Consider the following 23,159-nt stretch of genomic DNA (forward strand, 5'->3'; position numbering starts at 1 on the left):
TGTCTCAGGCAAAAAAAGAGCTTGTTGATTAAGCCACTACACATCTGTCAGCTGGTATTGGTGTTCTTCTGCCCTTTGCTGGCAACACATCAATTCATGGAGCTTTAACATATGCATTCATTTTTTCAGCAAACTCCAGAAAAAGAGTTCTTAGAGTAACCAGTATCCAATTATTGCATTACATTAATTGAACCACGTCATTTGGTAGAGTACTAGAGTCATTGAATGGAGCACAACAGAAAGAACTGTTGCCAAAGTTGCCTGCATTTATTGCACATTAAAACCTGAGACTAGCAACACAGCTCAAAGGACAAGCTGGTTTTATTTGTTCTACACTATAACAGGTCCCACCGTGATTTGAACTCAGATCACTGGATTCACAGTCCAGAGTGCTTACCTATACACCAGGGAATCTCCAGATGCTGCCAAATGAAGAATGTGTGCACTGGAAATGTCAACAGTGTTACACAGACAACAGTTTTAACAGTCTCTGGTTTTACTGAGCAGTCCTGAACACTCTGATGCTTGACAGGGGTTTCAAGCTTATTGCATTTCACCGGGAGATATTTAAACTACTAGCCCTTATGACTCTGTTTGGGGTGAAACACAAAAATAGGGAAGCACTTGAAAACGAGGGGTAGGGTTATAAATTAGGAATTTGGGATTGTGTCTGGGATCGCACTTCATGCCCAAAATGTGTTTTTAGCATTATCTGAATGAGATCCGCAAGGATATTTACTTAAGAGTGTGTCTATCGTAAACCATTGTGCAACCTTTGCCTCATCTCTCTCCCTGTATTAGTTCTTTAAACACTTGCCATGAGTGTTGATTGCACAAAGTACTCTAAGTCTCTGGAACAAGATGAGCTCGTTGACAATGCCACTGTGTGTCTCCCAGTTGGTGGAGTAACTGAGTCACTCATTGGGGCAAAAACCCTACAACTAGCCAGCTGTAGGTTACACCGAGATTTGAACTCGAATCACCGGTTTCAAAGTCCAGAGTGCTCACCATTACACCGTGGAACCATTTAGCCTTGTTAGGCTACTTTTGTTGAACAGTTTCTTCGAGACAATTTGATTCATTTCATTAATCTGTGCATATTGACAACTTTGAGATTGGGTGATCATGTAGCAAACTATAAAATTGTCAATACAAGGAAGTTTGGGTACATCTAAGCACTGTGTCACTCTTATCTCTGTGTGTGATGTTCATTGCATCTATCCAGATGAACTGTAACTTGTATAACATCAAAGTCTATGAATTCATCCAGAGAAGCATTAGTGGAGAACAGGTTGTTCCCCAGCATTGACTAATGTGGGAGAATGGACACAATGTGTTTTCCAAGTGTCAGCTGTTGTCCCTAAAATCCAACATTTGTCAGAAGTGGGATTCGAACCCACGCCTCTAGCAGAGACTGCGACCTGAACACAGCGCCTTAGACCGCTCGGCCATCCTGACAACAGAACTAGGGTTGTTTGGTACTCCAAAGAAATCCGAAAAGACAGTTCATTGCTACCCTGGCCATCAGTGATTGATGCGTGAAGTATGGGATGTCTCAGGCAAAAAAAGAGCTTGTTGATTAAGCCACTACACATCTGTCAGCTGGTATTGGTGTTCTTCTGCCCTTTGCTGGCAACACATCAATTCATGGAGCTTTAACATATGCATTCATTTTTTCAGCAAACTCCAGAAAAAGAGTTCTTAGAGTAACCAGTATCCAATTATTGCATTACATTAATTGAACCACGTCATTTGGTAGAGTACTAGAGTCATTGAATGGAGCACAACAGAAAGAACTGTTGCCAAAGTTGCCTGCATTTATTGCACATTAAAACCTGAGACTAGCAACACAGCTCAAAGGACAAGCTGGTTTTATTTGTTCTACACTATAACAGGTCCCACCGTGATTTGAACTCAGATCACTGGATTCACAGTCCAGAGTGCTTACCTATACACCAGGGAATCTCCAGATGCTGCCAAATGAAGAATGTGTGCACTGGAAATGTCAACAGTGTTACACAGACAACAGTTTTAACAGTCTCTGGTTTTACTGAGCAGTCCTGAACACTCTGATGCTTGACAGGGGTTTCAAGCTTATTGCATTTCACCGGGAGATATTTAAACTACTAGCCCTTATGACTCTGTTTGGGGTGAAACACAAAAATAGGGAAGCACTTGAAAACGAGGGGTAGGGTTATAAATTAGGAATTTGGGATTGTGTCTGGGATCGCACTTCATGCCCAAAATGTGTTTTTAGCATTATCTGAATGAGATCCGCAAGGATATTTACTTAAGAGTTTGTCTATCGTAAACCATTGTGCAACCTTTGCCTCATCTCTCTCCCTGTATTAGTTCTTTAAACACTTGCCATGAGTGTTGATTGCACAAAGTACTCTAAGTCTCTGGAACAAGATGAGCTCGTTGACAATGCCACTGTGTGTCTCCCAGTTGGTGGAGTAACTGAGTCACTCGTTGGGGCAAAAACCCTACAACTAGCCAGCTGTAGGTTACACCGAGATTTGAACTCGAATCACCGGTTTCAAAGTCCAGAGTGCTCACCATTACACCGTGGAACCATTTAGCCTTGTTAGGCTACTTTTGTTGAACAGTTTCTTCGAGACAATTTGATTCATTTCATTAATCTGTGCATATTGACAACTTTGAGATTGGGTGATCATGTAGCAAACTATAAAATTGTCAATACAGGCTACTTTTGTTGAACAGTTTCTTCGAGACAATTTGATTCATTTCAATAATGTGTGCATATTGACAACTTTGAGATTGGGTGATCATGTAGCAAACTATAAAATTGTCAATACAAGGAAGTTTGGGTACATTTAAGCACTGTGTCACTCTTATCTCTGTGTGATGTTCATTGCATCTATCCAGATGAACTGTAACTTATATAACATCAAAGTCTATGAATTCATCCAGATAAGCATTAGTGGAGAACAGGTTGTTCCCCAGCATTGACTAATGTGGGAGAATGGACACAATGTGTTTTCCAAGTGTCAGCTGTTGTCCCTAAAATCCAACATTTGTCAGAAGTGGGATTCGAACCCACGCCTCTAGCAGAGACTGCGACCTGAACACAGCGCCTTAGACCGCTCGGCCATCCTGACAACAGAACTAGGGTTGTTTGGTACTCCAAAGAAATCCGAAAAGACAGTTCATTGCTACCCTGGCCATCAGTGATTGATGCGTGAAGTATGGGATGTCTCAGGCAAAAAAAGAGCTTGTTGATTAAGCCACTACACATCTGTCAGCTGGTATTGGTGTTCTTCTGCCCTTTGCTGGCAACACATCAATTCATGGAGCTTTAACATATGCATTCATTTTTTCAGCAAACTCCAGAAAAAGAGTTCTTAGAGTAACCAGTATCCAATTATTGCATTACATTAATTGAACCACGTCATTTGGTAGAGTACTAGAGTCATTGAATGGAGCACAACAGAAAGAACTGTTGCCAAAGTTGCCTGCATTTATTGCACATTAAAACCTGAGACTAGCAACACAGCTCAAAGGACAAGCTGGTTTTATTTGTTCTACACTATAACAGGTCCCACCGTGATTTGAACTCAGATCACTGGATTCACAGTCCAGAGTGCTTACCTATACACCAGGGAATCTCCAGATGCTGCCAAATGAAGAATGTGTGCACTGGAAATGTCAACAGTGTTACACAGACAACAGTTTTAACAGTCTCTGGTTTTACTGAGCAGTCCTGAACACTCTGATGCTTGACAGGGGTTTCAAACTTATTGCATTTCACCGGGAGATATTTCAACTACTAGCCCTTATGACTCTGTTTGGGGTGAAACACAAAAATAGGGAAGCACTTGAAAACGAGGGGTAGGGTTATAAATTAGGAATTTGGGATTGTGTCTGGGATCGCACTTCATGCCCAAAATGTGTTTTTAGCATTATCTGAATGAGATCCGCAAGGATATTTACTTAAGAGTGTGTGAGTGTGTCTATCGTAAACCATTGTGCAACCTTTGCCTCATCTCTCTCCCTGTATTAGTTCTTTAAACACTTGCCATGAGTGTTGATTGCACAAAGTACTCTATGTCTCTGGAACAAGATGAGCTCGTTGACAATGCCATCGTGTGTCTCCCAGTTGGTGGAGTAACTGAGTCACTCATTGGGGCAAAAAAGCTATAACTAGCCAGCGGTGGGTTCCACCGAGATTTGAACTCGGATCACCGGATTCAAAGTCCAGAGTGCTCACCATTACACCGTGGAACCATTTCACGTTCTTAGGCTACTTTTGTTGAACAGTTTCTTCGAGACAATTTGATTCATTTCATTAATGTGTGCATATTGACAACTTTGAGATTGGGTGATCATGTAGCAAACTATAAAATTGTCAATACAAGGAAGTTTGGGTACATCTAAGCACTGTGTCACTCTAATCTCTGTGTGTGATGTTCATTGCATCTATCCAGATGAACTGTAACTTGTATAAAATCAAATTCTATGAATTCATGCAGATAAGCATTAGTGGAGAACAGGTTGTTCCCCACCATTGACTAATGTGGGAGAATGGACCCAATGTGTTTTCCAAGTGTCAGCTGTTGTCCCTAAAATCCAAAATTTGTCAGAAGTGGGATTCGAACCCACGCCTCCAGGAGAGACTGCAACCTGAACGCAGCGCCTTAGACCGCTCGGCCATCCTGACAACAGAGCTGGCGTTGTTTGGTACTCCAAAGAAATTCGAAAAGACAGTTCATTGCTACCCTGGCCATCAGTGATTGATGCGTGAAGTATGGGATGTCTCAGGCAAAAAAAGAGCTTGTTGATTAAGCCACTACACATCTGTCAGCTGGTATTGGTGTTCTTCTGCCCTTTGCTGGCAACACATCAATTCATGGAGCTTTAACATATGCATTCATTTTTTCAGCAAACTCCAGAAAAAGAGTTCTTAGAGTAACCAGTATCCAATTATTGCATTACATTAATTGAACCACGTCATTTGGTAGAGTACTAGAGTCATTGAATGGAGCACAACAGAAAGAACTGTTGCCAAAGTTGCCTGCATTTATTGCACATTAAAACCTGAGACTAGCAACACAGCTCAAAGGACAAGCTGGTTTTATTTGTTCTACACTATAACAGGTCCCACCGTGATTTGAACTCAGATCACTGGATTCACAGTCCAGAGTGCTTACCTATACACCAGGGAATCTCCAGATGCTGCCAAATGAAGAATGTGTGCACTGGAAATGTCAACAGTGTTACACAGACAACAGTTTTAACAGTCTCTGGTTTTACTGAGCAGTCCTGAACACTCTGATGCTTGACAGGGGTTTCAAGCTTATTGCATTTCACCGGGAGATATTTAAACTACTAGCCCTTATGACTCTGTTTGGGGTGAAACACAAAAATAGGGAAGCACTTGAAAACGAGGGGTAGGGTTATAAATTAGGAATTTGGGATTGTGTCTGGGATCGCACTTCATGCCCAAAATGTGTTTTTAGCATTATCTGAATGAGATCCGCAAGGATATTTACTTAAGAGTGTGTCTATCGTAAACCATTGTGCAACCTTTGCCTCATCTCTCTCCCTGTATTAGTTCTTTAAACACTTGCCATGAGTGTTGATTGCACAAAGTACTCTATGTCTCTGGAACAAGATGAGCTCGTTGACAATGCCATCGTGTGTCTCCCAGTTGGTGGAGTAACTGAGTCACTCATTGGGGCAAAAAAGCTATAACTAGCCAGCGGTGGGTTCCACCGAGATTTGAACTCGGATCACCGGATTCAAAGTCCAGAGTGCTCACCATTACACCGTGGAACCATTTCACATTGTTAGGCTACTTTTGTTGAACAGTTTCTTCGAGACAATTTGATTCATTTCATTAATGTGTGCATATTGACAACTTTGAGATTGGGTGATCATGTAGCAAACTATAAAATTGTCAATACAAGGAAGTTTGGGTACATCTAAGCACTGTGTCACTCTTATCTCTGTGTGATGTTCATTGCATCTATCCAGATGAACTGTAACTTGTATAACATCAAAGTCTATGAATTCATCCAGATAAGCATTAGTGGAGAACAGGTTGTTTCCCACCATTGACTAATGGACCGAATGTGTTTTCCAAGTGTCAGCTGTTGTCCCTAAAATCCAGCATTTGTCAGAAGTGGGATTCGAACCCACGCCTCCAGGAGAGACTGCGACCTGAACGCAGCTCCTTAGACCGCTCGGCCATCCTGACAACAGAACTGGGGTTGTTTGGTACTCCAAAGAAATCCGAAAAGACAGTTCATTGCTACCCTGGCCATCAGTGATTGATGCGTGAAGTATGGGATGTCTCAGGCAAAAAAAGAGCTTGTTGATTAAGCCACTACACATCTGTCAGCTGGTATTGGTGTTCTTCTGCCCTTTGCTGGCAACACATCAATTCATGGAGCTTTAACATATGCATTCATTTTTTCAGCAAACTCCAGAAAAACAGTTCTTAGAGTAACCAGTATCCAATTATTGCATTACATTAATTGAACCACGTCATTTGGTAGAGTACTAGAGTCATTGAATGGAGCACAACAGAAAGAACTGTTGACAAAGTTGCCTGCATTTATTGCACATTAAAACCTGAGACTAGCAACACAGCTCAAAGGACAAGCTGGTTTTATTTGTTCTACACTATAACAGGTCCCACCGTGATTTGAACTCAGATCACTGGATTCACAGTCCAGAGTGCTTACCTATACACCAGGGAATCTCCAGATGCTGCCAAATGAAGAATGTGTGCACTGGAAATTTCAACAGTGTTACACAGACAACAGTTTTAACAGTCTCTGGTTTTACTGAGCAGTCCTGAACACTCTGATGCTTGACAGGGGTTTCAAGGCTTATTGCATTTCACCGGGAGATATTTCAACTACTAGCCCTTATGACTCTGTTTGGGGTGAAACACAAAAATAGGGAAGCACTTGAAAACGAGGGGTAGGGTTATAAATTAGAAATTTGGGATTGTGTCTGGGATCGCACTTCATGCCCAAAATGTGTTTTTAGCATTATCTGAATGAGATCCGCAAGGATATTTACTTAAGAGTGTGTCTATCGTAAACCATTGTGCAACCTTGGCCTCATCTCTCTCCCTGTATTCGTTCTTTAAACACTTGCCATGAGTGTTGATTGCACAAAGTACTCTATGTCTCTGGAACAAGATGAGCTCGTTGACAATGCCACTGTGTGTCTCCCAGTTGGTGGAGTAACTGAGTCACTCATTGGGGCAAAAAACCTACAACTAGCCAGCGGTAGGTTCCACCGAGATTTGAACTCTGATCACTGGATTCGAAGTCAGATCACCGGATTCAAAGTCCAGAGTGCTCACCATTACACCGTTGAACCATTTCACATTGTTAGGCTACTTTTGTTGAACAGTTTCTTCGAGACAATTTGATTCATTTCAATAATGTGTGCATATTGACAACTTTGAGATTGGGTGATCATGTAGCAAACTTTAAAATTGTCAATACAAGGACGTTTGGGTACATCTAAGCACTGTGTCACTCTAATCTCTGTGTGTGATGTTCTTTGCATCTATCCAGATGAACTGTAACTTGTATAACATCAAATTCTATAAATTCATCCAGATAAGCATTAGTGGAGAACAGGTTGTTCCCCACCATTGACTAATGTGGGAGAATGGACCCAATGTGTTTTCCAAGTGTCAGCTGTTGTCCCTAAAATCCAAAATTTGTCAGAAGTGGGATTCGAACCCACGCCTCCAGGAGAGACTGCGACCTGAACGCAGCGCCTTAGACCGCTCGGCCATCCTGACAACACAGCTGGCGTTGTTTGGTACTCCAAAGAAATTCGAAAAGACAGTTCATTGCTACCCTGGCCATCAGTGATTGATGCGTGAAGTATGGGATGTCTCAGGCAAAAAAAGAGCTTGTTGATTAAGCCACTACACATCTGTCAGCTGGTATTGGTGTTCTTCTGCCCTTTGCTGGCAACACATCAATTCATGGAGCTTTAACATATGCATTCATTTTTTCAGCAAACTCCAGAAAAACAGTTCTTAGAGTAACCAGTATCCAATTATTGCATTACATTAATTGAACCACGTCATTTGGTAGAGTACTAGAGTCATTGAATGGAGCACAACAGAAAGAACTGTTGCCAAAGTTGCCTGCATTTATTGCACATTAAAACCTGAGACTAGCAACACAGCTCAAAGGACAAGCTGGTTTTATTTGTTCTACACTATAACAGGTCCCACTGTGATTTGAACTCAGATCACTGGATTCACAGTCCAGAGTGCTTACCTATACACCAGGGAATCTCCAGATGCTGCCAAATGAAGAATGTGTGCACTGGAAATGTCAACAGTGTTACACAGACAACAGTTTTAACAGTCTCTGGTTTTACTGAGCAGTCCTGAACACTCTGATGCTTGACAGGGGTTTCAAACTTATTGCATTTCACCGGGAGATATTTCAACTACTAGCCCTTATGACTCTGTTTGGGGTGAAACACAAAAATAGGGAAGCACTTGAAAACGAGGGGTAGGGTTATAAATTAGGAATTTGGGATTGTGTCTGGGATCGCACTTCATGCCCAAAATGTGTTTTTAGCATTATCTGAATGAGATCCGCAAGGATATTTACTTAAGAGTGTGTCTATCGTAAACCATTGTGCAACCTTTGCCTCATCTCTCTCCCTGTATTAGTTCTTTAAACACTTGCCATGAGTGTTGATTGCACAAAGTACTCTAAGTCTCTGGAACAAGATGAGCTCGTTGACAATGCCACTGTGTCTCTCCCAGTTGGTGGAGTAACTGAGTCACTCGTTGGGGCAAAAACCCTACAACTAGCCAGCTGTAGGTTACACCGAGATTTGAACTCGAATCACCGGTTTCAAAGTCCAGAGTGCTCACCATTACACCGTGGAACCATTTAGCCTTGTTAGGCTACTTTTGTTGAACAGTTTCTTCGAGACGATTTGATTCATTTCATTAATCTGTGCATATTGACAACTTTGAGATTGGGTGATCATGTAGCAAACTATAAAATTGTCAATACAAGGAAGTTTGGGTACATCTAAGCACTGTGTCACTCTTATCTCTGTGTGTGATGTTCATTGCATCTATCCAGATGAACTGTAACTTATATAACATCAAAGTCTATGAATTCATCCAGATAAGCATTAGTGGAGAACAGGTTGTTCCCCAGCATTGACTAATGTGGGAGAATGGACACAATGTGTTTTCCAAGTGTCAGCTGTTGTCCCTAAAATCCAACATTTGTCAGAAGTGGGATTCGAACCCACGCCTCTAGCAGAGACTGCAACCTGAACACAGCGCCTTAGACCGCTCGGCCATCCTGACAACAGAACTAGGGTTGTTTGGTACTCCAAAGAAATCCGAAAAGACAGTTCATTGCTACCCTGGCCATCAGTGATTGATGCGTGAAGTATGGGATGTCTCAGGCAAAAAAAGAGCTTGTTGATTAAGCCACTACACATCTGTCAGCTGGTATTGGTGTTCTTCTGCCCTTTGCTGGCAACACATCAATTCATGGAGCTTTAACATATGCATTCATTTTTTCAGCAAACTCCAGAAAAAGAGTTCTTAGAGTAACCAGTATCGCATTACATTAATTGAACGACGTCATTTGGTAGAGTACTAGAGTCATTGAATGGAGCACAACAGAAAGAACTGTTGCCAAAGTTGCCTGCATTTATTGCACATTAAAACCTGAGACTAGCAACACAGCTCAAAGGACAAGCTGGTTTTATTTGTTCTACACTATAACAGGTCCTACCGTGATTTGAACTCAGATCACTGGATTCACAGTCCAGAGTGCTTACCTATACACCAGGGAATCTCCAGATGCTGCCAAATGAAGAATGTGTGCACTGGAAATGTGAACAGTGTTACACAGACAACAGTTTTAACAGTCTCTGGTTTTACTGAGCAGTCCTGAACACTCTGATGCTTGACAGGGGTTTGAAACTTATTGCATTTCACCGGGAGATATTTCAACTACTAGCCCTTATGACTCTGTTTGGGGTGAAACACAAAAATGGGGAAGCACTTGAAAACGAGGGGTGGGGTTATAAATTAGGAATTTGGGATTGTGTCTGGGATCGCACTTCATGCCCAAAATGTGTTTTTAGCATTATCTGAATGAGATCCGCAAGGATATTTACTTAAGAGTGTGTCTATCGTAAACCATTGTGCAACCTTGGCCTCATCTCTCTCCCTGTATTCGTTCTTTAAACACTTGCCATGAGTGTTGATTGCACAAAGTACTCTATGTCTCTGGAACAAGATGAGCTCGTTGACAATGCCACTGTGTGTCTCCCAGTTGGTGGAGTAACTGAGTCACTCATTGGGGCAAAAAACCTACAACTAGCCAGCGGTAGGTTCCACCGAGATTTGAACGCTGATCACCGGTTTCGAAGTCAGATCACCGGATTCAAAGTCCAGAGTGCTCACCATTACACCGTGGAACCATTTCACATTGTTAGGCTACTTTTGTTGAACAGTTTCTTCGAGACAATTTGATTCATTTCAATAATGCGTGCATATTGACAACTTTGAGATTGGGTGATCATGTAGCAAACTATAAAATTGTCAATACAAGGACGTTTGGATACATCTAAGCACTGTGTCACTCTAATCTCTGTGTGTGATGTTCATTGCATCTATCCAGATGAACTGTAACTTGTATAACATCAAATTCTATGATTTCATGCAGATAAGCATTAGTGGAGAACAGGTTGTTCCCCACCATTGACTAATGTGGGAGAATGGACCCAATGTGTTTTCCAAGTGTCAGCTGTTGTCCCTAAAATCCAAAATTTGTCAGAAGTGGGATTCGAACCCACGCCTCCAGGAGAGACTGCGACCTGAACGCAGCGCCTTAGACCGCTCGGCCATCCTGACAACAGAACTGGCGTTGTTTGGTACTCCAAAGAAATTCGAAAAGACAGTTCATTGCTACCCTGGCCATCAGTGATTGATGCGTGAAGTATGGGATGTCTCAGGCAAAAAAAGAGCTTGTTGATTAAGCCACTACACATCTGTCAGCTGGTATTGGTGTTCTTCTGCCCTTTGCTGGCAACACATCAATTCATGGAGCTTTAACATATGCATTCATTTTTTCAGCAAACACCAGAAAAAGAGTTCTTAGAGTAACCAGTATCCAATTATTGCATTACATTAATTGAACCACGTCATTTGGTAGAGTACTAGAGTCATTGAATGGAGCACAACAGAAAGAACTGTTGCCAAAGTTGCCTGCATTTATTGCACATTAAAACCTGAGACTAGCAACACAGCTCAAAGGACAAGCTGGTTTTATTTGTTCTACACTATAACAGGTCCCACTGTGATTTGAACTTAGATCACTGGATTCACAGTCCAGAGTGCTTACCTATACACCAGGGAATCTCCAGATGCTGCCAAATGAAGAATGTGTGCACTGGAAATGTCAACAGTGTTACACAGACAACAGTTTTAACAGTCTCTGGTTTTACTGAGCAGTCCTGAACACTCTGATGCTTGACAGGGGTTTCAAGCTTATTGCATTTCACCGGGAGATATTTCAACTACTAGCACTTATGACTCTGTTTGGGGAGAAACACAAAAATAGGGAAGCACTTGAAAACGAGGGGTAGGGTTATAAATTAGGAATTTGGGATTGTGTCTGGGATCGCACTTCATGCCCGAAATGTGTTTTTAGCATTATCTGAATGAGATCCGCAAGGATATTTACTTAAGAGTGTGTCTATCGTAAACCATTGTGCAACCTTTGCTTCATCTCTCTCCCTGTATTAGTTCTTTAAACACTTGCCATGAGTGTTGATTGCACAAAGTACTCTATGTCTCTGGAACAAGATGAGCTCGTTGACAATGCCATCGTGTGTCTCCCAGTTGGTGGAGTAACTGAGTCACTCATTGGGGCAAAAAAGCTACAACTAGCCAGCGGTAGGTTCCACCGAGATTTGAACTCAGATCACCGGATTCAAAGTCCAGAGTGCTCACCATTACACCGTGGAACCATTTCACATTGTTAGGCTACTTTTGTTGAACAGTTTCTTCGAGACAATTTGATTCATTTCAATAATGCGTGCATATTGACAACTTTGAGATTGGGTGATCATGTAGCAAACTATAAAATTGTCAATACAAGGACGTTTGGATACATCTAAGCACTGTGTCACTCTAATCTCTGTGTGTGATGTTCATTGCATCTATCCAGATGAACTGTAACTTGTATAACATCAAATTCTATGATTTCATGCAGATAAGCATTAGTGGAGAACAGGTTGTTCCCCACCATTGACTAATGTGGGAGAATGGACCCAATGTGTTTTCCAAGTGTCAGCTGTTGTCCCTAAAATCCAAAATTTGTCAGAAGTGGGATTCGAACCCACGCCTCCAGGAGAGACTGCGACCTGAACGCAGCGCCTTAGACCGCTCGGCCATCCTGACAACAGAACTGGCGTTGTTTGGTACTCCAAAGAAATTCGAAAAGACAGTTCATTGCTACCCTGGCCATCAGTGATTGATGCGTGAAGTATGGGATGTCTCAGGCAAAAAAAGAGCTTGTTGATTAAGCCACTACACATCTGTCAGCTGGTATTGGTGTTCTTCTGCCCTTTGCTGGCAACACATCAATTCATGGAGCTTTAACATATGCATTCATTTTTTCAGCAAACACCAGAAAAAGAGTTCTTAGAGTAACCAGTATCCAATTATTGCATTACATTAATTGAACCACGTCATTTGGTAGAGTACTAGAGTCATTGAATGGAGCACAACAGAAAGAACTGTTGCCAAAGTTGCCTGCATTTATTGCACATTAAAACCTGAGACTAGCAACACAGCTCAAAGGACAAGCTGGTTTTATTTGTTCTACACTATAACAGGTCCCACTGTGATTTGAACTTAGATCACTGGATTCACAGTCCAGAGTGCTTACCTATACACCAGGGAATCTCCAGATGCTGCCAAATGAAGAATGTGTGCACTGGAAATGTCAACAGTGTTACACAGACAACAGTTTTAACAGTCTCTGGTTTTACTGAGCAGTCCTGAACACTCTGATGCTTGACAGGGGTTTCAAGCTTATTGCATTTCACCGGGAGATATTTCAACTACTAGCACTTATGACTCTGTTTGGGGAGAAACACAAAAATAGGGAAGCACTTGAAAACGAGGGGTAGGGTTATAAATTAGGAATTTGGGATTGTGTCTGGGATCGCACTTCATGCCCGAAATGTGTTTTTAGCATTATCTGAATGAGATCCGCAAGGATATTTACTTAAGAGTGTGTCTATCGTAAACCATTGTGCAACCTTTGCTTCATCTCTCTCCCTGTATTAGTTCTTTAAACACTTGCCATGAGTGTTGATTGCACAAAGTACTCTATGTCTCTGGAACAAGATGAGCTCGTTGACAATGCCATCGTGTGTCTCCCAGTTGGTGGAGTAACTTAGTCACTCATTGGGGCAAAAAAGCTATAACTAGCCAGCGGTGGGTTCCACCGAGATTTGAACTCGGATCACCGGATTCAAAGTCCAGAGTGCTCACCATTACACCGTGGAACCATTTCACGTTGTTAGGCTACTTTTGTTGAACAGTTTCTTCGAGACAATTTGATTCATTTCATTAATGTGTGCATATTGACAACTTTGAGATTGGGTGATCATGTAGCAAACTATAAAATTGTCAATACAAGGAAGTTTGGGTACATCTAAGCACTGTGTCACTCTTATCTCTGTGTGATGTTCATTGCATCTATCCAGATGAACTGTAACTTGTATAACATCAAAGTCTATGAATTCATCCAGATAAGCATTAGTGGAGAACAGGTTGTTTCCCACCATTGACTAATGGACCGAATGTGTTTTCCAAGTGTCAGCTGTTGTCCCTAAAATCCAGCATTTGTCAGAAGTGGGATTCGAACCCACGCCTCCAGGAGAGACTGCGACCTGAACGCAGCGTCTTAGACCGCTCGGCCATCCTGACAACAGAACTGGGGTTGTTTGGTACTCCAAAGAAATCCGAAAAGACAGTTCATTGCTACCCTGGCCATCAGTGATTGATGCGTGAAGTATGGGATGTCTCAGGCAAAAAAAGAGCTTGTTGATTAAGCCACTACACATCTGTCAGCTGGTATTGGTGTTCTTCTGCCCTTTGCTGGCAACACATCAATTCATGGAGCTTTAACATATGCATTCATTTTTTCAGCAAACTCCAGAAAAACAGTTCTTAGAGTAACCAGTATCCAATTATTGCATTACATTAATTGAACCACGTCATTTGGTAGAGTACTAGAGTCATTGAATGGAGCACAACAGAAAGAACTGTTGCCAAAGTTGCCTGCATTTATTGCACATTAAAACCTGAGACTAGCAACACAGCTCAAAGGACAAGCTGGTTTTATTTGTTCTACACTATAACAGGTCCCACCGTGATTTGAACTCAGATCACTGGATTCACAGTCCAGAGTGCTTACCTATACACCAGGGAATCTCCAGATGCTGCCAAATGAAGAATGTGTGCACTGGAAATGTCAACAGTGTTACACAGACAACAGTTTTAACAGTCTCTGGTTTTACTGAGCAGTCCTGAACACTCTGATGCTTGACAGGGGTTTCAAGGCTTATTGCATTTCACCGGGAGATATTTCAACTACTAGCCCTTATGACTCTGTTTGGGGTGAAACACAAAAATAGGGAAGTGTCGTGGCAAAAACTGTAAAGCAAGTTAGGAGGCAAAAAGGCAACTTACAAGTGAATGATAACGGTGAATTTAATCAGCAAATAGAGAAACATGCAGAGCAGAACAGAGCTACACTCTAGAGTGGGCCAATCTGATTGACCAAGATGTGTAGGTTGTTCAGCCTTTTATAAATACAACTCAACAGCTGGGTTCACACAAAGAACAAAGGGATGAGTCAATGCAAATCAACCTTCATACAATGTGGTCAGGAGTCTTAATTAACAAGTCTTAATTAACATGTTACTTTGTCCTTTTGTCTTCATAGTCTTTTAAGTTCTTGAGATTGATGATTTGTGCTGGTTCCCGTGGGCTCCCTTCTGGGAAGCAAATGTTCAGGTGTAGGTAGTTTTATAGTTGATATCTACCTAATCACTTCTTTGTGTGGCCAGAGACAGGATGTCTTGCTGGGGAGCAAAAGGTGAGGAGGCACTGGTGTAAGCAGGTTTGATAGTGGGTCTGTGAGAAGTGTGAAAACAGTGAAACAGTGTTACCTAAATTTTGAAATTTTCCTCACACATCCCCCCTTTTATCATTTTATGATAATTACATGATCAGGATTTAATAAGGCTAAGCAACAGTAGGGACAGTTCATCAGAAATGTTAATTCACAAAGATTTTCAAAACATTTCATCATTATGTTCCCAGATTAGGCCAAATCAATTTAACTCAATGCTATCACTTTCATTATATGGAGGTTCCCAGTTGGGGATGTGGAAGGACTCAAGGGTAGCACTGTCTATAACTAAAGGCATACTTTGTATAGTCATTTGGTGTGCGATGGAATGATCAATTGCACGCATTATTAGGCCACGTGCACACGGAATAAGGCAACATCCACTCAGGGTTAGGGCAGTAATGCCTATAACGACACCTGTGAAAAGGGACAAGATGAAGGCCTTCCATTTTCCAAACATGACATCAAACCAGCCCCAGGGGCTGGTGTCATCATAGCCAGAATGTCTTTTTAGTTCTTCTCGAAGTGACCTCAGTCCCTCTAGTGCCTTTGTTACAGATCCATCTGGAGCTGTGTTGTTTGGGATGTAGGTGCAACACGAGTCTCCAAACATGGTGCAGACTCCTCCTTTGTCTGCAAGCAACATGTCGGTTGCCATTCTGTTCTCCCATGACACCTGCGATGTTGCTGCCAACTGCTCAGCTATACCTCCAACGGCATCATGTGTTTGATTGATGAATCTCTGTTGGTTGTAATACAGGTAGTTGATCCAATCAACATTCTTGTTGGTTGTGCACCACCAGCAAAGGGAGGACTCAAATCCTGCTGCAATCTGGTTGCGAGCCTTGTATTCATTTGGGATTCCCCGTGGTACTCCGATGTCATCAATGTATACTTCGGTGTCAAATGAGCCTAGAGGTTTCTGGAGTGCTCGTCTCATGCGATGATGTGGTGTAGTAGCCCAGTATGCAATGTCTGAGGCCCCTGCTGGGAGTATGTGTATCTCTTGGGCCAACATGACAAGGGCACACACTCCTGTCCAGTTAGCTGGGAGAGATCTAGTTGGCTTGCCACACATCCAGTACACATCCGGCATAGGATTTATTCCTGCATCAAACGCATCTCTTTTGTAGCGCCTGCCATAAACTCCATCTTCAATAGTTTCCTTGGCAACTTCAGAGCTCTGTGAATGTCCAAGTTTAAGTGGTGGGTAGAGAGTATGTGTTTTTGTACAGTTCAGTGGTGTGATGCCTACTGACACGTTTCCATAGGTCCGATTGAAGCAGACAAACTTAGCTTGCAATGCAGGCTTGATGTGGTTTAGTGTGGAGATAAGAGGAGGAATGGATATTGCATTGCGATGTGGTGGGCATTTTTGGAATAAAATGCCATTCGTGTCCCAGGTCGTCTGTCTGGAGGCTCGAGTGATGATACAATCAACCAGACAAACTTTATTAACATTGTCCGTTGTACAATATGGATCCTCAGGAAGTCCCACCAATGATAATTTGGTCTTGTATCCCTGGCAGACAAGACACGAGGAGGTGAATGTGGTCCTCACAGTGCAGTTGATGTATTGTATCCACAGGTTTTCCATCATCCATGACGGAGACTGTGTGGAAGAGTATGGGTCAAGTAAACGTGCAGTCTCTGCCACACTTCTTGTCATCCTGAATGTGTTAGTGAGCTGCTGGGTGATCAGTTCACTTTGCCAACATTCATGGATCATCCACAGGATTGTTGCAGCCACGGTGAAGAGGAGGAAAATGCAGGACTTGATCTTCCACTCTTTTGTTCTGAGTGGGTACAGCTGTGTAGGATTTTCCATCGTTGGGCACCAGATGTCGCCTTTGTCACTTTCCTGTATTCACCCTTCTTGACGTTTGTTGGAGCTTGAAGTGCGGGCTGAGCCCGATCTGCACTTCTCCCCCCTCACCGGGGTGAACAATTCAGGGGACAAATTTGACTGTCTGTACCTTGCTGGTCGTCTTCCACGGCGGTTGTTTCCTTGTCTAGTTGGTGTTCTCCTGGGTGTAGTTCCTTTTCTGGTTCAGGTGTGAGAATCTTCTTGCAGTGGCTGGCGTGGACCCACGTGGCGCGTCCCTCTACTTTCACTGCTGTACTGGAAGTCAGCAGTACTTGATGTGGTCCTGTGAAACGTCTCTGCCTCCAGTGTTTTCTCCGGTGGTCCTTGATGAGACCTTGGTCTCTAATTTTTTTTAACAGGGAATATGGGAGTGCGCACTGGGGAATTGCTACATGGAATTATTACACCTGCTATTAGCAGAGAATTAAACACAGGCCTTATGCCATTGATGGCTTCCTGCTTTAAAGGATATTGCTTCTGACATGGCCTGTACTCTGATTTTGGATGTACTGTCAGAGGTTCTGCATCTCTCATAAGACCTACATCATATTTATGGGCTGCCCAGAGAGATTTTGGAATTTGCTCGAGCTCTGGTGGTAAACTAGTTTCTGTGATGGTATAGGCTGCAGCCTGTGCGGTGTCATGGCCATCAATGAGCTCAACTGTTCTAAAAGCTTGCACAATTGATTTAAATTGTGTACGATGTACATCACCCTTCCTACTGTATTCCGTCCTAGGATCTGATGCTGTTGGTTGGAAATCCTCGAGGAGCAGCCGGCTCTGCAACCATGGGCCCAGTTCTTGCCAACTCCAGTCAGAAGGTTTTGCCAATGGGATATGTGGAGTGTCCCCCTTAAATAGTACTTCCTGTTTAGAGGAGAGTGAGACAGAGGCAACCGCAGCAGTCCTTGTCCAATACACATTTGTCAAACATATCACTTCCGATTCCCCATTTTCAATATACCACAGACTTTCATATTCAACATACCACTGACTTTCATATTCACTTTCTGGTCCTTCATTTACGTGTGCTGTGCAGTGTAGTGTCTTATGATGTTGGAATGTTTCTGCTTGTGTGCTGTGTGTGTGTGCAAAATCTGTAAGCTGCTGTACAACAGGCGTGTTGTCAACAAGTTGCCATTTATATGCATATTGTGAATGGATGTTAATCATCTGATTGAGCTGTGATGGATATTCTTCATCTCCCTGTTTTAAGAATTTGATTCCATCAAGTGTTGAACAAAGTACTATTCCAAATTGACACATCAAATCTCTCCCTAATAGATTAACTGGCGGTTTTGTGACACTATGAATGAGTGTTTGATGGTCTGTTTCCCCAAACTGCATTTGAGAGGAACAGAGCAATTTTCTAAAACAGGTTTTCCACTAGCACCTATTGTAAGACATGATCTACCACTCAATTTGGGAGGACTTGGTAATGAGCCAGTCTTCAGAACAGAGCTTGTAGCTCCCGAATCAACTAAGAAGGTCACTTCATGATTTTCAACGAAAAGGCAAATCTCTGGGAATATTTTGTACTTATCAGAATGACTATACATTGTAAAATTATGCAGATCATATCTGGGTTTTGTTTTTGTGTGTGTGAATGTGAGGGTGCGCTTCACCTGATCTGATGTCTGTTCCTGTATAGGTGTCACCTGATCCAGCGTCTGCTCCCCCTGCTCTCCCACTCAGTCAGCTTGTTGCTTATTCACAAAACAGTCCCTTGCCCAGTGGCCCTTCTCACCACACCGGTAACAAGCTTCTGGGTCATGCTGGTGTCGTCTTCTTCCCCGGCCACGTCCGCTTCTTTGTCCGTGGCCACGAGCTGTCATGTTGGACATGGCATTGAACATGGTGTATTGTGCAGAATCAAGCTTATGTTGGCGCCTCTGTTTCCTTTGTTCTTCATTCCGCCTCTGTGTTTCTTCTGCATGTTCTGCATGTTGCAAAATGTCTCTGAGTGGACAGATTTTCCAAGTCAAACAACTCTGTTTTACTGCCTCTGCAATTTCTGGTTTCGTCCTGTTTAGAAAAGCATCCTTAAGATGGGCCTCATAGGAACTCATGGGGTTCCTTCCCAGTCCATCTTCTGGTGGAACATGACCACTGTGTATGTCATATGCCTCAGTTAGCCGTGCGAGAAATGCTCCCACAGACTCGTTTGGCTCCTGCTGTATGGCACTGATCACACTCATGTCTTGCTTAAGCGGAAACTTTGCTTGCACACCCTGCGCCAGTAGTGTTACAGCGTTCCTGTATAAAGCATTGTCCTCATGTTCCCAGTCTTGCTGCTTCAGACGAAGCCTGAGATTGGAGTTGGTAAACAAGTGTCTGACCTTGTGAAAATCACATCCCAGCTGTCGCTTCAGCAGGCGCTCCAATTCCTGAAATGTTGGTTTGTAGTCCTGCACCATGTTCTGGAAGTCCTCTCCCCACTTGTTTGCATTTCTTTTTGGGTGAGTGACTTTCTCAATTGCTTCCTTAATGTCCAATTCTGTCCAGGGGCGGAAAACAAGTTGGGGGCCATGAACTCCTCCCACCTCAATCATAGGAAAAGTCAGAACATGCATGCCATCTCCTATTTGTTCTTCAAGATTGGGGGCAAAGTTATGTCCTTATGATCTGGTGTGCATGGAGTGTCCTTTCACACTTCCAGGGCTGGGCTCCAGGAGTGATTCCTCAGAGGTGTTGCCCCTTTGTGCTCTTTGTGTGGCTGCTGCATTTTCTGATGGGGGAGGGCTGGCTTGGATTCCCCCTTGCTGTGCTGCTTGGCTCTGGTATGGTGGGGGAGGCAGTGGAGGAGCAGAGTCCAGATCTGGATCCACCTTGTGAAACTCAGACAATACAGGATACAGAGGTTCAGTGTCAGAACAATCTTTTGGTCTATAAAATACATTTTCTGGTTCTTTCTGTTTTGGCCTCTCATGTTCATTTGCATTCTGTCGTCTAAACATTCTACTCTCCCTCACATGACATTCATCTTTCCACATGCTAAATACCTTCCAGTCAGGTTGTAACACCTTATGCTTTCTGTTACTTCGTTTGGACAAGGACTTGTGATTCTCTGCGCTTTCCCTTTCTCTCTTTTCCAGTTTATCTTTTAACTGAGCTAACTGTCTGCTACTCAGACTACCCTCTTTAGGAAACCCCAATTCCCACCATTCAGTCAATTGATTACAACTACCCTTGTATTTTTTTGACATTTCTTCACATAATGGTGACAAATGAGTTGGCAGACTGTGCCCAGGCCAGGCGCTCATTTCTCTAGTACCCAGTACTATACCCATTCCTCTAGTTGCCGTTCCCTAGCGCTACCTTTCCTCGTGCGACTCAGAATTTACTGCGCTGCATACAACAGTAGTCAATAGCACCACGGTTCAACTAAGACAACGTCTTGTCAACTACCCAACCAGTAGTGAGTTTTATAGAGCTCTCTTACCAAGTTCTGGTCTGCTCGCGTCTTTCTCTGTTGCTGTTTCACCGCCGTATTACGATCCGTATCGCTTCTGGATTGGATCGGTGGGTCGGCTCCTCAGGAGAAGAGCTTCTCAACCATAGGGAGGAATCAGCTGTTACTTGTGCACTGCTACTGTTCATCCATCAGAGTCCAGACCACGCGTCCAATCCCACTTTTCTGACACCAATTCTGTCGTGGCAAAAACTGTAAGGCAAGTTAGGAGGCAAAAAGGCAACTTACAAGTGAATGATAACGGTGAATTTAATCAGCAAATAGAGAAACATGCAGAGCAGAACAGAGCTACACTCTAGAGTGGGCCAATCTGATTGACCAAGATGTGTAGGTTGTTCAGCCTTTTATACATACAACTCAACAGCTGGGTTCACACAAAGAACAAAGGGATGAGTCAATGCAAATCAACCTTCATACAATGTGGTCAGGAGTCTTAATTAACAAGTTCATGTTACTTTGTCCTTTTGTCTTCATAGTCTTTTAAGTTCTTGAGATTGATGATTTGTGCTGGTTCCCGTGGGCTCCCTTCTGGGAAGCAAATGTTCAGGTGTAGGTAGTTTTATAGTTGATATCTACCTAATCACTTCTTTGTGTGGCCAGAGACAGGATGTCTTGCTGGGGAGCAAAAGGTGAGGAGGCACTGGTGTAAGCAGGTTTGATAGTGGGTCTGTGAGAAGTGTGAAAACAGTGAAACAGTGTTACCTAAATTTTGAAATTTCCCTCACAATCACCTGATTCAAAGTCCAGAGTGCTCACCATTACACCATGGAACCATTTCACATTGTTAGGCTACTTTTGTTGAACAGTTTCTTCGAGACGATTTGATTCATTTCATTAATGTGTGCATATTGACAACTTTGAGATTGGGTGATCATGTAGCAAACTATAAAATTGTCAATACAAGGAAGTTTGGGTACATCTAAGCACTGTGTCACTCTTATCTCTGTGTGTGATGTTCATTGCATCTATCCAGATGAACTGTAACTTGTATAACATCAAAGTCTATTAATTCATCCAGATAAATATTAGTGGAGAACAGGTTGTTCCCCACCATTGACTAATGTGGGAGAATGGACCCAATGTGTTTTTTGCCAGTGTCAGCTGTTGTCCCTAAAATCCAACATTTGCCAGAAGTGGGATTCGAACCCACGCCTCCAGGAGAGACTGCGACCTGAACGCAGCGCCTTAGACCGCTCGGCCATCCTGACAACAGAACTGGGGTTGTTTGGTACTCCAAAGAAATCCGAAAAGACAGTTCATTGCTACCCTGGCCATCAGTGATTGATGCGTGAAGTATGGGATGTCTCAGGCAAAAAAAGAGCTTGTTGATTAAGCCACTACACATCTGTCAGCTGGTATTGGTGTTCTTCTGCCCTTTGCTGGCAACACAGAGAAAAAGAGTTCTTAACCATTGTCCAATTATTGCATTACATTAATTGAACCACGTCATTTGGTAGAGTACTAGAGTCATTGAATGGAGCACAACAGAAAGAACTGTTGCCAAAGTTGCCTGCATTTATTGCACATTAAAACCTGAGACTAGCAACACAGCTCAAAGGACAAGCTGGTTTTATTAGTTCTACACTATAACAGGTCCCACCGTGATTTGAACTCAGATCGCTGGATTCCCAGTCCAGAGTGCTTACGTATACACCAGGGAATCTCCAGATGCTGCCAAATGAAGAATGTGTGCACTGGAAATGTGAACAGTGTTATACAGACAACAGTTTTAACAGTCTCTGGTTTTACTGAGCAGTCCTGAACACTCTGATGCTTGACAGGGGTTTCAAGGCTTTTTGCATTTCACCGGGAGATATTTCAACTACTAGCCCTTATGACTCTGTTTGGGGTGAAACACAAAAATAGGGAAGCACTTGAAAACGAGGGGTAGGGTTATAAATTAGGAATTTGGGATTGTGTCTGGGATTGCACTTCATGCCCAAAATGTGTTTTTAGCATTATCTGAATGAGATCCTCAAGGATATTTACTTAAGAGTGTGTCTATCGTAAACCATTGTGCAACCTTGGCCTCATCTCTCTCCCTGTATTAGTTCTTTAAACACTTGCCATGAGTGTTGATTGCACAAAGTACTCTATGTCTCTGGAACAAGATGAGCTCGTTGACAATGCCACTGTGTGTCTCCCAGTTGGTGGAGTAACTGAGTCACTCATTGGGGCAAAAAAGCTACAACTAGCCAGCGGTAGGTTCCACCGAGATTTGAACTCAGATCACCGGATTCAAAGTCCAGAGTGCTCACCATTACACCGTGGAACCCTTTCACATTGTTAGGCTACTTTTTTTGAAAGGTTTCTTCGAGACGATTTGATTCATTTCATTAATGTGTGCATATTGACAACTTTGAGATTGGGTGATCATGTAGCAAACTATAAAAGTGTCAATACAAGGAAGTTTGGGTACATCTAAGCACTGTGTCACTCTTTTCTCTGTGTGTGATGTTTATTGCATCTATCCAGATGAACTGTAACTTGTATAACTTCAAAGTCTATGAATTCATCCAGATAAGCATTAGTGGAGAACAGGTTGTTCCCCACCATTGACTAATGTGGGAGAATGGACCCAATGTGTTTTCCAAGTGTCAGCTGTTGTACCTAA

At 42.7% G+C, this 23,159-nt stretch overlaps 12 non-coding genes across 12 annotated transcripts; all 12 read right to left on the reverse strand.

Annotated features, from left to right (window-relative positions):
- Nucleotides 1-1,375: 1,375 nt before the first annotated feature.
- On the reverse strand, nt 1,376-1,458 carry trnal-cag (transfer RNA leucine (anticodon CAG)). The gene has a single exon. It is a non-coding gene; the product is annotated as a tRNA-Leu (tRNA).
- Nucleotides 1,459-3,039: 1,581 nt separating this feature from the next.
- Nucleotides 3,040-3,122, reverse strand: trnal-cag (transfer RNA leucine (anticodon CAG)). Its single transcript has one exon. It is a non-coding gene; the product is annotated as a tRNA-Leu (tRNA).
- A 1,054-nt stretch (nt 3,123-4,176) lies between these two features.
- Nucleotides 4,177-4,248, reverse strand: trnaq-uug (transfer RNA glutamine (anticodon UUG)). The gene has a single exon. It is a non-coding gene; the product is annotated as a tRNA-Gln (tRNA).
- Nucleotides 4,249-4,598: 350 nt separating this feature from the next.
- Nucleotides 4,599-4,681, reverse strand: trnal-cag (transfer RNA leucine (anticodon CAG)). The gene has a single exon. It is a non-coding gene; the product is annotated as a tRNA-Leu (tRNA).
- Nucleotides 4,682-5,727: 1,046 nt separating this feature from the next.
- On the reverse strand, nt 5,728-5,799 carry trnaq-uug (transfer RNA glutamine (anticodon UUG)). Its single transcript has one exon. It is a non-coding gene; the product is annotated as a tRNA-Gln (tRNA).
- Nucleotides 5,800-7,709: 1,910 nt separating this feature from the next.
- Nucleotides 7,710-7,792, reverse strand: trnal-cag (transfer RNA leucine (anticodon CAG)). Its single transcript has one exon. It is a non-coding gene; the product is annotated as a tRNA-Leu (tRNA).
- A 1,468-nt stretch (nt 7,793-9,260) lies between these two features.
- trnal-cag (transfer RNA leucine (anticodon CAG)) lies at nt 9,261-9,343 on the reverse strand. The gene has a single exon. It is a non-coding gene; the product is annotated as a tRNA-Leu (tRNA).
- A 1,480-nt stretch (nt 9,344-10,823) lies between these two features.
- Nucleotides 10,824-10,906, reverse strand: trnal-cag (transfer RNA leucine (anticodon CAG)). The gene has a single exon. It is a non-coding gene; the product is annotated as a tRNA-Leu (tRNA).
- A 1,468-nt stretch (nt 10,907-12,374) lies between these two features.
- Nucleotides 12,375-12,457, reverse strand: trnal-cag (transfer RNA leucine (anticodon CAG)). Its single transcript has one exon. It is a non-coding gene; the product is annotated as a tRNA-Leu (tRNA).
- Nucleotides 12,458-13,503: 1,046 nt separating this feature from the next.
- trnaq-uug (transfer RNA glutamine (anticodon UUG)) lies at nt 13,504-13,575 on the reverse strand. Its single transcript has one exon. It is a non-coding gene; the product is annotated as a tRNA-Gln (tRNA).
- Nucleotides 13,576-13,913: 338 nt separating this feature from the next.
- trnal-cag (transfer RNA leucine (anticodon CAG)) lies at nt 13,914-13,996 on the reverse strand. The gene has a single exon. It is a non-coding gene; the product is annotated as a tRNA-Leu (tRNA).
- A 7,674-nt stretch (nt 13,997-21,670) lies between these two features.
- trnal-cag (transfer RNA leucine (anticodon CAG)) lies at nt 21,671-21,753 on the reverse strand. The gene has a single exon. It is a non-coding gene; the product is annotated as a tRNA-Leu (tRNA).
- Between the last annotated feature and the right edge of the window lie 1,406 nt (nt 21,754-23,159).

Source organism: Channa argus, chromosome 2, assembly GCF_033026475.1.
Source record: "Channa argus isolate prfri chromosome 2, Channa argus male v1.0, whole genome shotgun sequence".
NCBI lineage: Eukaryota > Metazoa > Chordata > Actinopteri > Anabantiformes > Channidae > Channa > Channa argus.